General features: G+C 50.0%; 1 protein-coding gene and 1 long non-coding RNA gene across 3 annotated transcripts in view; one reads left to right on the top strand and one right to left on the bottom strand.

Annotated features, from left to right (window-relative positions):
• The window catches only part of HDAC9 (histone deacetylase 9), an 875224-nt gene that overhangs the window by 760665 nt on the left and 97508 nt on the right, over nucleotides 1-17051 (bottom strand). The gene's annotated exons all lie outside the window — the stretch shown is intronic.
• Nucleotides 1-17051, top strand: part of LOC141095446 (uncharacterized) — a 103063-nt gene that overhangs the window by 18886 nt on the left and 67126 nt on the right. The gene's annotated exons all lie outside the window — the stretch shown is intronic.

Here is a 17051-nt window from a genome sequence, read left to right as displayed (position 1 = left end):
ATGTCACTTCTTTTGTGCAGATTCGCAGCATTTTGACACCTGCTCCATTATAGGAATCCGCAGGTGTCAAAAACGCAGTGGAAATCCGCACAAATCCTGCAGAAAATCTGCAGTAAATCTGCACTAAATCTGCAGTTAAAAAAACGCAGGTCATTTTACCTGTGGATTTAGCAAAATCTGCGCAGAAAATTCCACAGCAGAATCCTCACTACTTACCCTTTTCTAGCGCTGTCAGCACTTGCATTCCCGGAGCTCACATGAGGTTGTTACGTCACCTCAGCCCTGACTTCCTGTTGATATTCATTATGTTCGAAGGTGGCGATAGTGACGCCAGTGCTGATTGGGCACAGAACTTGTGTGATGACAACCTAAAGTGAGCCTGTGGAATGCAAGTGCCGCCACTACTGGAACGGTCTCAATGTGGAGGTGCGTATAGGTGTGTTTATTTTAAAGAGGGTGAACATTAAATTGAGAAGGAGTTGTCCTAGAAGTGGATAAACCCTTTAATGCTGAATGCTTATGTGGCGCCCCCAGGAGTATGGTCGCCACAGTGGCATTACCTTCCTCCTAGGGAGTGTGATGTCTTGCTTGGAAGCAATGAAGGGTCTCTCTGTCAGTTAATCACAACACACAACACCGTTCCCACTCCAGGCCAGTAGAGGGAGCTCTGAACCCAAAAACTGGGGGAAGAGCTGCTCTCTGGGGGCCGGGAAGGGGAAATTTAGGGAGTTCATGTGAGGAGAGGAGCTGAAAGATTGAGCAGAGTTCAGGGCTCACGTCTAGCTATAGCGCATGATCTGGGGCCCGGTCTCCAAGGCTGTATGAATACTGATGTTCCTGCAGCAGAAACTGGAGGAATACGAAACTGTAAATGCTCTGTTCCCACATAAGACTCGGAGACACAACAGCAACGGGTGAGCCAGAAGAAGAAGGCTACAGCTGTCTGCCATACGAGGGAGTTCTAAATGAGATCAAGCAAGTGGAACTTCAGTGTAACACAGTACTGCAAGTACCTAAAATAAGCGCTAGAAAGGAGACTACACAACCCATCTGATAGAGAGATTCCTAAAGTTGCTTCCAGGCCGGCCAGCCTCTGTTCCATCTGTAATCTGGAATTCTGGACTGCATTTACCAAGCAAAGTAAAGGTAAAAGAAACTGCACCCTATTTTGTCCTTGCCTCCTTACTGCAAACTCTCCAGCACTGCTACATCTCTGTGCCAGACACTACATCCTCTTCCTCAACACCTATCCTCTTCATCTACTCTGCCCTGGGACTGTAGCCCTGCCTGTGGAGGGTTACAACATCGTTGCTGCACTACACCATCTGTCCCAGAGAATCTGTTTGCAGCGTCGGATTAACATCTTCATTGCCGAGCACCACAGGTGGCGTCACGTATCATCCACTCATAAACTTTAACCAGCCACTCTTAACCCCTTTTACATGGGCGCCCAGGGCCACGGACCGGGTCACCGCTACTGTGACACTTCCCTCTGAGATACCGGCCCGGTACCGAGTACCTCACTGTCCTGGCGGGCGACCCATTTTGGCGTCACAAACAGGATTTACGGAGCCCAGTGTCCCCGGGTCATGTGTGCCAGAGACTGTGTTTTGTGCCATAGACTATTTGTGCAATTGCCGCCATTACCCCGCTGTTTGGCGTGCGCGGGAAGCCAAAGGGGCAGGCCGTCGTGGGTGGAGCCAGCCGAAAAGCACGAAAAAGTGAAGTGCTGCGTGGGAAGAGGCCAGCGCGCGGGAAATGAGGAGCCGAGGCCTGCGGTCCCGGTGTCGCCCGATCATCCAGCCTGCAGAGCAGCAGCCTGTAAGCCAGCGCAACACAGGGCCTGGCCAACATTAACTAGGGGGGAGGAGAATGTCTGAGGCAAAGGCAGACGCAGCGGTGGACGCCACCGCACCCCCCACAGCACCGCAAGATGCAGGGGCCAGCGCAGCTGCGGCTCCAATGGCACCGCAGAATCCAGCAGCCTGCATTGCACCGCAAGAATCAGCGCCCACCACAGCAGTCCCCATAATGCCGCTGTCCATGCCCTATATACCGGGAGCGGCCTGGTTACCGCAGTACTCAGGGGAGTCACATACCCTGAGTGAATTTAAAGAGAGACTGTGCAGTTTGTTAGAGGATACACCTCAATCTGAAAACCAAAAAGTGAACATCCTTATTGGGCAGCTAACTGATGCAGCGCAAAGGGAAGTAAAAGCCTGGCAAGACACTGATAAAGAGACTGTTAAAAAGATCCTGGCTAAGCTAAAAAGCACCTTTGACACCCGAACTGCAGCTGAAATAAAAATGAGATTCTTTGGGTGTAAGCAGAGAGCGCAGGACAGTATACGGGATTATGCTCTTAACCTGCAGGAGGCGCTGCGAGCCAAAAAGCAGATTGACCCTGACAGTGTGGAAGATGGAGACAGACTGTTAAAGGAGCAATTTATTGAGGGCCTCCTATCCAGTACCCACAGAGCACAGCTGCGTATCATAGCCCTACAAAACTCTGACCTAGACTTTGCAGACTTCAAAGACAGGGATATCCGGGTGCTGCATGAACCAAATGTCAGCCGGCCAGCGCCCCCCCCTAGGCGCCCAGCGATCACATACCACCAAGAAACAGCATCTTTCCCTCCCAGCCCTGTGGGGGCTGACGCACAGACTCTGGATAGTGATCCATCTACAGAATTGCGCCTTCAGGTCCAAGAGCTGACCAAAAGTATGGCTGCACTTGCCAAACCTGTGCAGTCCATGCAGGTGTCATCAAAGGAGAAGATCCAGCTGGCCTCCAGTCCAGAAGATGGCCCGTGGCTACGGAAGAGGATCCCGCCACGCCGAGGGAGAGACAACGATCGCTATGACCAGAACGGACGTCCCATCTGTCATCACTGCAACAAGGCAGGCCACATTGCAAGGTTCTGTTATTTAAATGAGCAACCACTGGGGCAGAGAGCAAACCCCCAGGAGCAGGACCACAAGGCCCAAAGAACTGGCGAGCCAAGTATGTTGGAGGGCGACCGGTCCTCCCAGTGGTGATTGACAGCATCCCCATGAACGCTTTGCTGTACACTGGCTCTCAGGTGACAACTATGCCATATATCCTTTACAAGCGGTATTGGGCTGACTCTGAACTTAGTCGCGGCCCAAGTGATGAACTCAAAGTAGTTGCCAGCAATGGTCAGTCTTTGCCGCAAGTAGGATGCAAAGAGATTACCATTAAAGTGGGAAGAGTAAAGTTAAAAATCTTAAGGTCTGATAGTTGTAGACATTGATCAATGAGAATGTAATCCAATGATGACCTTAGGTACTAATGTGATTGAAAATTGTCTTGCCGAGGTTATTGTTTTGTTGCAACAGGTAGCCGAGACTGCTGGTTCCAGTGAACGAGTCCTGCAGAAGGAGATCAAGGCCCTGATGCAAAGACAGCAGGTAGAACTCTCTGGCGGAGAAATTGGCAGCATCAGAGTGAGTGATTCTTTCCCCATTGCGATACCCCCCAGAAGTGAAATGTTAATTTGGTGTCGGGCAGCCATCGGCCTCAAAGGAAAAGATTACCAAGCATTGGTAGAGCCAGTGTACTCTGATAGCTAGCCCACTGTCCTGACAGCCAGAGGGGTAGTTGACGTTCGCAAAGGGAGAGTATCTGTACGCCTCTTGAATTGTGGGGAGGAGGAGGCCACAATACCTTGGTATGTCACAGTTGCTAAGCTGCTTACTGTCAGTAACAATGCAATACGGGCAGCAGAGCCCTTGGTCTCATCCGACCAGATGAAGGACAATGGCTCTGTAAAGCAGCTGGAGGAGTGGTTTCAGCAGCTGCAGGTGGGAACTGACTCCACCCCTTTATACCAAAAGAGTGGGGTTTACCGAGTGACTCAGGAGTATGAGCGGGTATTCAGTAGAGTTGAGCGACTTTTGGTTTTTTAGGGTCGCGTTTCGTTTCGTGAAACCCGACTTTTCCAAAAGTCGGGTCGAGCAAGATCGTCCGATTATAGGGAAAAGTCGGGGTCGTCCCGAAACACGAAACCCAATGTAAGTCAATGGGGAATAAAAGTCGGCAGTGAGAGGAGGACAGGAAACACACCTACAGTGCCCATTTGAATGCCAAAAGCATCAATTCTTCTTACTTAAGCTTGTCAACCTTAATTAACTTCATAATACAAGTTACGCACTGAAAAATGGGGGTTATTTGGCTAAAGTTGTGGGGGGGGAGGGCTGGCTGCAGGTTTTCATGTGCCCTGGGCGAAAGAGCGCCCCTTTAACACATACCACAACTCATCATGCTCCGATACGGCAGATAAATAGCGGTATAGTACAATGAAAAATACCTCACTTTTTACATCTCATGACGAGGCCCATCTATTTCTCCATACAGAATCAATGGTCCCATATAATGTTTGAAACAGTATATGATGAGCTCCACATAATGCTACAGTATATGTTGGTCCCCATGGATGAAGCTCCACTGTCTTATGGGCCCAAATAATGCTCCAAACATAATGGGCCCCATTTCTAATGCTCTAGTGTATAATGGGCCCTGTAAATGCTGCTCCAGTGTCTGATGTCCACCTTTATAATAATAATAATTTTTATTTATATAGCACCAACATATTCCGCAGCACTTTACAATTAAGCGGGGACATGTACAGACAATAAATTCAATACAAGTTAAGACAATTCAAACAATGACATTAGGAGTGAGGTCCCTGCTCGCAAGCTTACAATCTACAAACCTTTGGAATGTTCCAGTGTATGGTGGGCCCCATCTATCATTCTCCAGAGTATAGTGCTCCCCAAAAATTGCTGTCCCAACATTGAAAACAATCAAATAAGTCTCCTCGCTAGGGAATCCCTGTACTTGTCTGGACAGGTGCTGTAGCTTGCTTAACAGCTCGCCAGCCGTTCTCACGCCCAGTATGGATTGCACGTGATTGCACAAAGGTTAGAAATGGTACCGTATCCCTGGATAACATGTATGGATAGCGTACACATTCAAAATATATGTCTCAGGAGGCAGGCTCAGACGGTGTCAGGCCCAGTATGGATTGCACGTGATTGCACAAAGGTTAGAAAGGGTACCGTATCCCTGGATAACATGTATGGATAGCGTACACATTAAAAATATATGTCTCAGGAGGCAGGCTCAGACGGTGTCAGGCACAGTATGGATTGCACGTGATTGCACAAAGGTTAGAAAGGGTACCGTATCCCCGGATAACATGTATGGATAGCGTACACATTCAAAATATATGTCTCAGGAGGCAGGCTCAGACGGTGTTAGGCCCAGTATGGATTGCACGTGATTGCACAAAGGTTAGAAGGGGTACCGTATCCCCGGATAACATGTATGGATAGCGTACACATTCAAAATATATGTCTCAGGAGGCAGGCTCAGACGGTGTTAGGCCCAGTATGGATTGCACGTGATTGCACAAAGGTTAGAAAGGGTACCGTATCCCTGGATAACATGTATGGATAGCGTACACATTCAAAATATATGTCTCAGGAGGCAGGCTCAGACGGTGTCAGGCACAGTATGGATTGCACGTGATTGCACAAAGGTTAGAAAGGGTACCGTATCCCCGGATAACATGTATGGATAGCGTACACATTCAAAATATATGTCTCAGGAGGCAGGCTCAGACGGTGTTAGGCCCAGTATGGATTGCACATGATTGCACAAAGGTTAGAAAGGGTACCGTATTCCCGGATAACATGTATGGATAGCGTACACATTCAAAATATATGTCTCAGGAGGCAGGCTCAGACGGTGTTAGGCCCAGTATGGATTGCACGTGATTGCACAAAGGTTAGAAAGGGTACCGTATCCCTGGATAACATGTATGGATAGCGTACACATTCAAAATATATGTCTCAGGAGGCAGGCTCAGACGGTGTCAGGCACAGTATGGATTGCACGTGATTGCACAAAGGTTAGAAAGGGTACTGTATCCCCGGATAACATGTATGGATAGCGTACACATTCAAAATATATGTCTCAGGAGGCAGGCTCAGACGGTGTCAGGCACAGTATGGATTTGACGGCCCAGATTACACAGCGGAGGAGCAGGGAGAGGTAAAGATTGCAAATGCTGGGGCCCTGCCCAAGCAAGGGGGGCCCACTCGTGGGCGTCGGTACTGGCACTGGGCCCCTCATAGTACAGCGGTGTGTCTGACGGCGGGTGTGCACCACCACCGTCAGAGACACTTGATTGCACTATGAGGGACCCTGTGCCAGTGCCCGCGCCCAAGAGTCGGCCTACCCACCTGTCCAGGGCAACGGCACTCGCACGGTGTCGTGCGGTAAGTGGTGACCCCGGCCATGGGGGGGGAGGCAGCACAGTTAGGGAGTTTTAGAAAGTGGCATATGTTGATGTTGGACATTCAGCTGATGCAAAAGGCGAAATAGGTGAAGTACCAGGAAGAGGTGGACCAAAGCAAGCCATTTTTCTGTCACCCTATGTGTCATCAGGGGAAGGTGGGACAAAATCCTTGGAAACCCATGCGTGGTTCATTTTAATGAAGGTTAGATCATCCACATTTTGGGTTGACAGATGGGTCCTTTTTTCTGTCAGGATTGATCCAGCTGCACTGAAGACTCTTTCCGATAGCACACTTGAAGCTGGGCAAGCGAGCTCCTGTAAGGCATATTGGGCCAATTCAGGCCAGGTGTCCAGTTTAGCGGCCCAATAGTCAAAGGGGAATGACCTGTGTGGGAGAACATCGATATGGGAGGAAAAGTAGTTTGTAACCATAGTTGACAACTGCTGTCTCCTGTCACTTTCCATCGATGCAGTATTACCAGTTGTGTGAGCGGTATTTGAAAAATCAGTCCACAACATTGTCATGAAACCCCTGTCTCCAACGCCACTTCTGCTGTGTGCACCACGAACACCTCTGCCAAGCTGCCCCCGGCCCGTACGGCTCGTGTGAGAACCATCACCGCTGCTGTGTGCTGGGAATGCCTCAAGCAACCGATTTACCAGAGTTGCTTGTTTATTAGCCAATATTAGGTCAAGGTTCTCCTGTGGCATGATGTTTTGTAATTTGCCTTTATAGCGTGGATCCAGGATGCTGGCCAACCAGTAGTCGTCATCGTTCATCATTTTGGCAATGCGGGGGGTCCCTTTTTAGGATCCGCAAGGCATAATCTGACATGTGGGCCAATGTTCCCGGTGTCAATGATGCACTGCGAGTGCTGGGTGGAGGAGCACTTTCTGGCAAATCCACATCCCTCCAGTCACGCACAAACCCTGTACCAGACCTTGCCACGCCAACATTTTCACTTGCCCCACGAGATGCATCCTCCTCCCCTAAGTAATCATCCCCATCATCCTCCTCCTCCTCTTCTTCTTCCTCCACCTCGTCCAGGAGAGGTCCCTGAGCAGACAATGGCTGAATGTCATCAAGGATTCCCTCCTCCTCTTCCTACTCATCAACATTGGCTGCAGACGCCTGCTCCTTAAGGTGCGTCAAAGTTTGCATGAGCAGACGCATAAGTGGGATGCTCATGCTTAGGATGGCGTCGTCTGCGCTTACCAGCCGTGTGCATTCCTCAAAACACTGAAGGACTTTACAAAGGTCTTTCAGCTTCGACCACTGCACGCCTGTCAACTCCATGTCTGCTCTCAAAGTGCCTGGCCGTGTATCCTCCCACAAATGCATTATGGCCTGCCTCTGCTCGCACAGCCGCTCCACCATGTGCAGGGTGGAGTTCCACCTTGTTGCAATGTCGATAATGAGGCGGTGGTTGGGAAGGTGGAGCAATCGCTGCAGCTTCTGCATACGAACGGAGTGTACAGGCGACCGGTGGATGTGCGCGCACAGTCTTCGCACCTTCTGGAGCAGGGCTGTTAACTCCGGATAATTTTTGAGGAAGCACTGCACCACCAGGTTCAAGGTGTGAGCCAAGCAAGGTATGTGGCTGAGTTTTGAAAGGGCTATGGCTGCCACAAAATTACGGCCGTTATCACTAACTACCTTGCCTGCCTCAAGATGTACACTGCCCAGTCATGACTCAGTTTGTCGCTTCAAGTACTCGGCCAGCACCTCGGCGGTGTGTCTGTCGCCCAAACACATCATCTGCAACACAGCCTGCTGACGCTTTCCACTAGCTGCTCGATAGGGGGACACATCGTGTGCAACAGTGGCAGCTGCAGATGGAGTGCTCGTACGACTGAGCTCTGTGGACGAGCTTTCGCTTCTGGAGGAGGAGGAGGAGGAGGGTCGAACGCCTACAGCCAACTGTTTCCTATACCGTGGGCTAGGCAGCACTGTCCCACCACCGCTGTCCCCTGTGGACCCTGCATCCACCACATTAACCCAGTGCGCAGTGATGGACACGTAACGTCCCTGGCCATGCCGACTGGACCATGCATCAGTTGTGAGGTGCACCTTTCCGCTCACTGACTGCTTGAGTGCATGGACAATGCGGTCTTTCACATGATGGTGGAGGGCTGGGATGGCTTTGCGAGAGAAGAAGAGGCGACTGGGTAGGTCATAGCGTGGTACTGCATAGGCCATGAGTTCGCGGAAAGCTGTGCTTTCCACCATCTCAAACGAGATTAGTTTGGCAATGTGGGCGTTCAAACCCAGTGTACGCGGATGAGAGACTGAGTACTTTCTTGACCTACTCATAGTGTCTGGGAGGGTGAGCTGGACTTGAGAGCTGCATATGGTGGAAGTAGCGGTGGACAGGGCGGACTGAGAGAGGGTTGATGATGGTGATGGAGTTGGTGTTCTTTCTGATGGCCTAGAATCAGTCTTTCGTTGATATAACAGTGGGATTCCCTGACTGCTGTGGTCTTGCAACGACACCTCAACATTTGCTGCTGTGCTAACCGGTGGGCTTACAGTGGGGGAAACAATGTAGCATTGCTGACTACCTTCGTTGTGATCAGTTGCACATGTGGCACTTGAGGTTTGGTGTTGTGTCCACGCTTGCAAGTGCATGCTGGTTAAATGTCTAAGCATGCAACTGGTATTCAAATTTTTCAGATTTTTCCCTCGGCTAAAGGTCTTTGCGCACTTCTTACAGATAACCTTGGCCTGATCATGAGGATTTTGTTCAAAAAAGTGCCACACTGCACTCTTCCTACTTTGGCAGACATTTTGCGGCCTAGCATGCTGTGATCTTTTGACCCTCTGGACAAGCTGTCCAGCAACTCTTTTGATGTTTGGAACCTGTCTTTGGAGTGCTCCGGGCCTGCCAGATAACAGCTGTTGCGATGTCGATGTCTGCTGTGGATGCTCCTCATCTGAGCTATTGGAAGCAGCACCCTCTTCCCCCAATGGATGCCAATCTGGGTCAACAACTGGGTCATCCATCACCTCCTCTTCTATGTCATGTGCACCTTTCTCTGTGTCACCGTGTATGGTGGTATAGTGTGCGGGAAGGGGCACCTGAGTCTCATCAGGGTCAAAATCTGGCTCTGTACACTGCGAGGACAATGTAGTGCTCTGAGTGAATGTACCAGCAGAATCATCCATCAGCGGCTGTGCATCAGTGCACTCCATGTCAGATTCATCTTGGCCTGGGTAATTCACCATTTCACTTGATAATCCAGGCATGGTATGTGAAAACAGCTCCATGGAGTAATCAGTAGTATGGCCTGCGTCATCCTTCAATCTTGGTTGGGGTGAAGGACACAAGGAAAGGTGTGGTTCATGAACATGAGCCTCCAATGACGACTCAGTGCTTTTACTTTTTACAACTGAAGAAGAGGAGGCGATAGAGCTGGAGGCTGAGTCAGCAATGTAAGACAAAACTTTTTCCTGATGCTCTGCCTTTAAAAGCGGTTTGCCAACTCCTAGAAAACTAAGCGTTCGAGGCCTTATGTAGCCAGACGATGACGCAGGGTCAGCACCTCCTGCATTCGGTCCTATTTTGCTCTTGCCACTACCATCAGATCCACCACCAACACCATCATTACCAGCTGCCAACCCCCGCCCAATTCCACGGCCTCTTCCACCAGCCTTCCTCATTTTTGGTAGAAATGTAGACAAAATACAACAAACTATATAGTAATGTAAAACAAGGTACAAGGTGTCTATAGGACAGGGGAGATTTAGAATTTCTGCACACACTTGTGGACACTGGACACTTGTGGATTGTGTGAGGCCCACTGATATCTGAGCGCTATGTGACACGCTCGATGGCACAGCTGCCTGTGACCAAAGTGACGAGAGGATAATGGAGATTTTGAATCTCTGCGCACACTTTTGGACACTGGACACTTGTGGATTGTGTGAGGCCCACTGATATCTGAGCGCTATGTGACGCGCTCGATGGCACAGCTGCCTGTGACCAAAGTGACGAGAGGATAATGGAGATTTTGAATCTCTGCGCACACTTTTGGACACTGGACACTTGTGGATTGTGTGAGGCCCACTGATATCTGAGCGCTATGTGACAGGCTCGATGGCACAGCTGTGACCAAAGTGACGAGAGGATAATGGAGATTTTGAATCTCTGCACACACTTTTGGACACTGGACACTTGTGGATTGTGTGAGGCCCACTGATATCTGAGCGCTATGTGACAGGCTCGATGGCACAGCTGCCTGTGACAAAAGTGACGAGAGGATAATGGAGATTTTGAATCTCTGCGCACACTTTTGGACACTGGACACTTGTGGATTGTGTGAGGCCCACTGATATCTGAGCGCTATGTGACACGCTCGATGGCACAGCTGCCTGTGACCAAAGTGACGAGAGGATAATGGAGATTTTGAATCCCTGCGCACACTTTTGGACACTGGACACTTGTGGATTGTGTGAGGCCCACTGATATCTGAGCGCTATGTGACACGCTCGATGGCACAGCTGCCTGTGACCAAAGTGACGAGAGGATAATGGAGATTTTGAATCTCTGCGCACACTTTTGGACACTGGACACTTGTGGATTGTGTGAGGCCCACTGATATCTGAGCGCTATGTGACAGGCTCGATGGCACAGCTGTCACAAAAGTGACTAGAGGATAAGGGAGATTGGATTGCTTTTAAAAAAGCAGTTTGCGGAGCAGTGGGTAAACAGCAATGCCAGCGTGTCAGGAAGCCTTAAAAGGCAGCCCAACAACCAACACCACTGATACACCACAATATAGCCTCCCCTTGCACTGCACACACAGTGACTTGTGTGTTGTGCAGGCCAAATCGCTAGCAGCAGAAGCAGTTTTTTTGTCTTCTTCCCTGCCTAACGCTCTCCCTACAGAATCAGCAGCAACCTCTCCCTATACTAAGATCGGCAGAAGTAAGATGGCGGTCGGCGTGCACGCCCTTTTATACCCCCTGTGACGCCCACCAAAGCAAGCCAATCACTTGCATGCCCTTCTGAAAGATGGTGGTGACCCGTGCCTAGGTCATCACGTTGCCCACAGTGTCCGTGGATCCTGATTGGCTGAAAAAGAGCGCAAAACAAACTTTTGAAACGCGACTTTGGCGTGTAAGTCGCCGACCTCGTGGCCGACCTCATCCTAGGGTCGGGTTTCGTTTCATGAAACCCGACTTTGCCAAAAGTCGGCGACTTTTGAATTTTTTCGACCCGTTTCGCTCAACTCTAGTATTCAGTAAACACCCTCTAGACTTTGGGAAGGCAAAAGGGGTTCAACACCATATCCCCACTGGAGATCATCCCCCCATTAAAGAAAGGTACCGGCCTATACCCCCAACACAATACCAATGTGCCAAAAGTATGTTGCGGGAAATGAAGGAAGCTGGGGTGATCAGAGATAGTTGTAGTCCCTGGGCAGCCCCAATAGTCTTTGTGAAAAAGAAAGATGGTACCATGAGAATGTGTGTTGATTACAGAAAAATTAACAGCATTACACATCAGGATGCCTACCCATTACCCAGAATTGAAGAGTCATTAGCTGCACTTAAAACTGCTATTTTTCGACCTTAGATCTCACTAGTGGGTATTGGCAGGTTCCCGTGGCAGAGGCAGACAAGGAGAAAACAGCGTTTACTACACCAATGGGTCTCTGCGAGTTCAACTACATGCCGTTCAGGCTCTGCACCGCCCCAGGGACATTTCAACAGCTAATGGAGTGCTGTCTTGGACACAAGAACTTCGAGACAGTCCTGTTGTACCTTGATGATGTCATTGTTTTCTCCAAGACATATGAAGACCATCTGAAGCACCTGGTTGAGGTGTTTGAAGCCTTGGCCAACTTTGGCCTGAAAGTGAAGCCATCCAAATGCCACCTCCTGAAGCCCAAGGTACAATACCTCGGTCATGTAGTGAGTGCAGAAGGTGTGGCACCGGATCCTGACACTGTCATCCGGAACTGGCAGAAGCCCCGCAACCTCCATGAAGTACGTCAATTCCTCGGGTTGGTAGGCTACTACCGAAGGTTCATCAAAGGCTTCACTGAAATAGCCACGCCTATGCAAAATCTTCAGGTGGGCCAGCCCAAGAAAGCCAGGAAGAAGAGTCCTACATTTAAATGGAATGAGGAACTGGAGAGGTCTTTCACTCGACTGAAGATTGTTACGACGGCGGAACACGCTTAAAAAATATAAATAAAGCGTGTTCGCCGCCCGGGGTCCACCATGCGGCAGGTGTAATAACCGCTGCTAAATAGGCAGAACACAAGGATGGTAATGTGCACAGGGAAAACTGCACCTGGTGCACAAAAGCAAGCTCTGTGAAAAGACTCACAGAGCTGCACACATGAACACAAATACCAAAATGCTGGGTCTGTATTAGGTTCACAGACACTCAGCGGCACACGTGCGGTAGACAAAGATCGGAGTAGTTTGTAGACGTCACTACAGCCGAGAGGACTTACCGTGACTGAACGTGTGCACGGCGTCGCGACTGCGGACGCCAAAGCGACTGCAGGCGCAATGCAGGACGCAGGCTGCTGCAACAGAGGATGCTTGAGCACGCTGGCTCTAGCGCGCACACTGGCTGTATCCCAATCACTCACACGTTCGTATTATCAGAGGGAAGGGGTTTCATAATAAGTCATTCACCAGTCCAAGCATCCATCACCAAACACACAGCAGCAAGTATGGAAAATACTAGCGCATGGCATAGCGGCTATGCGCACTTTTTATAGCGTACAGGACCTGCCGGAAACCTCCAGAGGCCCGAGCATAACCAATCAAATCAGGAGCAGGACCTGAGCACCTGACTCCTGAACTCCAATGAGAGCTATTCCCGTAAGCATGCTGAGAAGCAGGGAAAAAGGACTTAGCATCTGGAGACAAATGTGAGAATCTGGGTTGCTGCATAAGCATAGAATGACCCAGATTCCTAACAAAGATGGCTCTCACAGGAGATGAAGTTCTGGCCTACCCAGATTATGACCAACCATTTGTTCTGTATACTGATGCCAGCAACGTGGGACTGGGAGCAGTACTGTCACAGGTACAGAATGGCAAAGAAAGAGTGATCTCCTACACCAGCAGGAAGCTTCGTCCCACTGAAAGGAACCCTGACAACTACAGTTCCTTCAAACTAGAGTTCCTCGCCATAGTCTGGGCTGTGACTGAACGATTCAAGCATTACCTGGCTTCAGCCAAGTTTACCATCTTCACGGACAACAACCCGTTGACTCACTTGGAAACTGCAAAACTAGGCGCACTGGAGCAGCGATGGATGGCCCGGCTGTCTAACTATGAATTTACCATCAAGTACCGAGCGGGGCACAAGAATGCCGATGCGCTGTCCAGAATGCCTAATCTGCCAGATGCAGGAGAAGACCCTGAGGCACTCGAACAAATAGAGTTACCTGCCTTCCACCGGCCAATTGCGGCCCAACGTGCCCAAGGAGTGAGTAACAGACGGTCTATCATGAAAGAGGCCACCCTAAATCCATTGTCTCATCATGACTGGGCAGAAACCCAGGATAGCGACCCCGCAGTCCGCCTGGTAAAGGAGCTACTGTCACAAGCGGACTCATGCCCAGCTCCAGATGCTCCCGAAGAAACCCAGCAGTTGTGGAAGGGGAGAGGCCGGCTGTTCCTCTGAGGGAAAGCTGTGTCGGAGGAGTATCAATGCCCGCACTCATGAGTTGGTCTGGAAAGTGGTAGTCCCAAAGAGGGAGGCATCAATGGTCTTGGAGGCATACCACAATGGAGCTGGACACTTTGGATGTAAGAAGTTTGAGGCCTTGCTTCGGGAGTGATTCTACTGGGCTGGTATGAGGAAAGCCATTGAAAATTGGTGCCAGTAGTGTGGACAATGCAACCTGCGCAGGAAGGACCGTAACAGCCAGCGAGCTCCTTTGCAGCCAATAATAACCAAACATCCACTTGAGTTGGTCGCCCTGGACCATGTGAAGCTGGTTCCAAGCCGTTCAGGCTACGTTTATGCTCTTACCATCATTGACCACTACTCGAGATTCTTGGTAGTCGTGCCTGTCAAGGATCAAACAACCAGGACAGCAGCCAGAGCATTCTAACAGCACTTTTGTCGACCACACGGATATCCCGTGAGTGCTTACAGATCAAGGTCCAGCCTTTGAGGTGGAAGTGTTCCAGGAATTCTGTAACTTGTACGGTTGCAAGAAGATCAGGACAACACCGTACCATCCACAGACCAATGGCATGTGTGAAAAGATGAATCAAGTGGTGATCAATCTGCTGAAGACCTTGCCTTTTGGAAGAGAGGAATCTGTGGCCAGAGAAGTTGCCAGATCTGGTCGACCTCTACAATCACATTCCTGTGAATTCCACCAACTGCACTCCAGCCTACCTAATGAGAGCGAGGCCTGGCAAGCTGCCTATTGATTTGGATATGGGAGTCCTGACACCTGAAGTGACATCACCAGATGCTGACTGGGATACAGAACAGCAGCAGCAATACCGAAGAGTACAAGAGTGCGTAGAAAAGAGTCTAGCTCAGGCAAGAAAAAAACAAGAAAAGAACTACAATCAACATGCACCTGCAGTTCCCTTGTCACCAGGAGAACAAGTCCTAAAGAGGAAAAGGATGCATAAATTGGATGACCAATGGGAAGCTGAACCCTACACCGTCTTACCATCAAACTTTGACAACACCAAGGTGTGCCTTATCAGTAAGGATGGAGGAGAAACCTCATCAGCAGTGTCAAGAGATTATCTGAAATTGTGCCCTGACCAGCTAAAGGAAAGGATGGGAGAACAAAACAACCTTCAACCCATAGAAGAGGAAGAAAAGGTCAGCACTGTACTTGGAGAATTTCCTGCAAACTGGACAAGAATGGATAAAGCCATCATAGTTCCTGTCCTAGTCTTTCCCCAGCCTACTGTGTTAGGAGTGGCGGAAGACACTAAATAAAAAATAAATAAAGTGCCTTCACCACTCGGGGTCCACCGTGTGGTGGATGGAAAAACCGCTGCTAGAGAGGCAGAGCACAAGGCGGTAATGTGCACAAGGGTTAGACGGCACCCAGTGCACAAATGCAAGCTCTGTTATACTCACAGAGCTGCAGGCAAATAAGCTCAAATTAAACGCTGAGTCTGTTCAGAGTCACAGATACCCAGCGATACAGTCGCGGTATTCGCGGTCACAGGAGTAGCCTTAAACAGCAGGACTACTCCGTCTAGACCTACCGTCAAATAAGGTGCGAAGCGTCGCAATCGCGGATGCAGAGAAAGCTGCAACTGCAGGGCGGCAAGATCTGAGCCGCTGGCAAGGCGCTGCAATAACGCTGGCGTAATGCAGACGCTAAGCTGTTGAGCAAGATGGAGCATATGCGCGCTGGCGCTAGCGCTGCTACTGGCTGAACCCAAACACTCACACAATCGTATTATCAGAGAGAAGGGGTTTCTTAATAAGTTAGTCACCAGTCCAAGCATCCATCACCATACATACAGCAGCAAGTATGAAATACTAGCGCATGGCGGAACAGCCATGCGCGCTTTTTATACCAAACGGGACCTTCTGGAAGTCTCCAAGGCTCCAGGAGGAGCCAATAGGATTAGACACAGGACCTGAGCATGTGACTCCCGAACTCCAATGGGAGCTCATCCCATGAGCATGCTCAGTGGAGGGAACAGAGGACTTAGCCTCTGGAGAGAGTTGCCGCAAGGCACTCTCCTCTGCAATCTCCTCTACCGCAGATGAAATGCAGGAGACTGCAGCATGTAAGGGTCTAGATTTAATCATAGGGAAGGAAGAAATCAGACTCCTAACATTACCCCCCCCTCCTAGGGCCCCCTCCTCCCTGAGCCTTCCGAACCATCAACCTGGGCTCAAACTCACCCGAAGGCGAGCTTGATGTCCTGGTAGGTGTTACAGTAAACCGGGACACCTGGAAGGCATCAGTAGAAGTAAAGTCACCAGATTTCAACAGAGAAACCTGGGAGATGGCAGGAGCTGGCGATGAAACTGAACGCCGTCGTGAATCAGCGACCGTCACCATTCTCAGTTTAGGAAGGTTAACCTTGGCATATGAAGTGCAAGCCTGGATAAATTTTTTAATATCCCGAGCTCTATGAGGCCACCAATACGCTCTGGCCAAGAGCTTCGAGATTTGCATGTAACCTCGATGTTGAGGTGCATGGGAGGCATGCGCCCATGTGAGAACTTGAGCCCTAAGATGAGGAGGGACAAAAGTCTCGGTGACCAGTTCAGATTCTGACCATTGCGGGGAGCTGGCTTCCAGAGAAACCGCACATACATGGGGACACCCACAAATGGATTCCTGATAAGAGTCTGTGTTGAGATCGGTACGAGACATCTCCATGGACTCAGGGGGTATAACCTCTGGCTCAGACAGCTCAGGCGGTACAAAAAATTTAGGAGCTGAGGCAGCTCTTCACTTGGAATGAGCCCTCTCCATACCGTGCTCCGAAAAACGGAGGTCGATACGTGAGGAGACGGAAATTAGCTCTTCCAAACTGGTGGGGATCTCTCTAGTGGAGAGAGCATCCTTCACATGCTCTGCTAGACCTCGCCAAAAAATGGGGATAAGCGCTCTGTCGGACCATACCAACTCGGACGCCAGTGTCCGAAAACGGACGGCATACTGGCTAACCGAGAGCGACCCCTGAGTAAGGGCGAGCAGCTGCAGAGACATATCTTGCGTGACCCGAGGACCGAGAAATACTTGCTT

Source organism: Dendrobates tinctorius, unplaced genomic scaffold (genome assembly GCF_039654945.1).
Source record: "Dendrobates tinctorius isolate UK_male_01 unplaced genomic scaffold, ASM3965494v1 ptg000070l, whole genome shotgun sequence".
Lineage (NCBI taxonomy): Eukaryota > Metazoa > Chordata > Amphibia > Anura > Dendrobatidae > Dendrobates > Dendrobates tinctorius.
The sequence above is the reverse complement of the archived record's forward strand: the minus strand, read 5'-3'. Positions and strand labels throughout refer to the sequence as shown.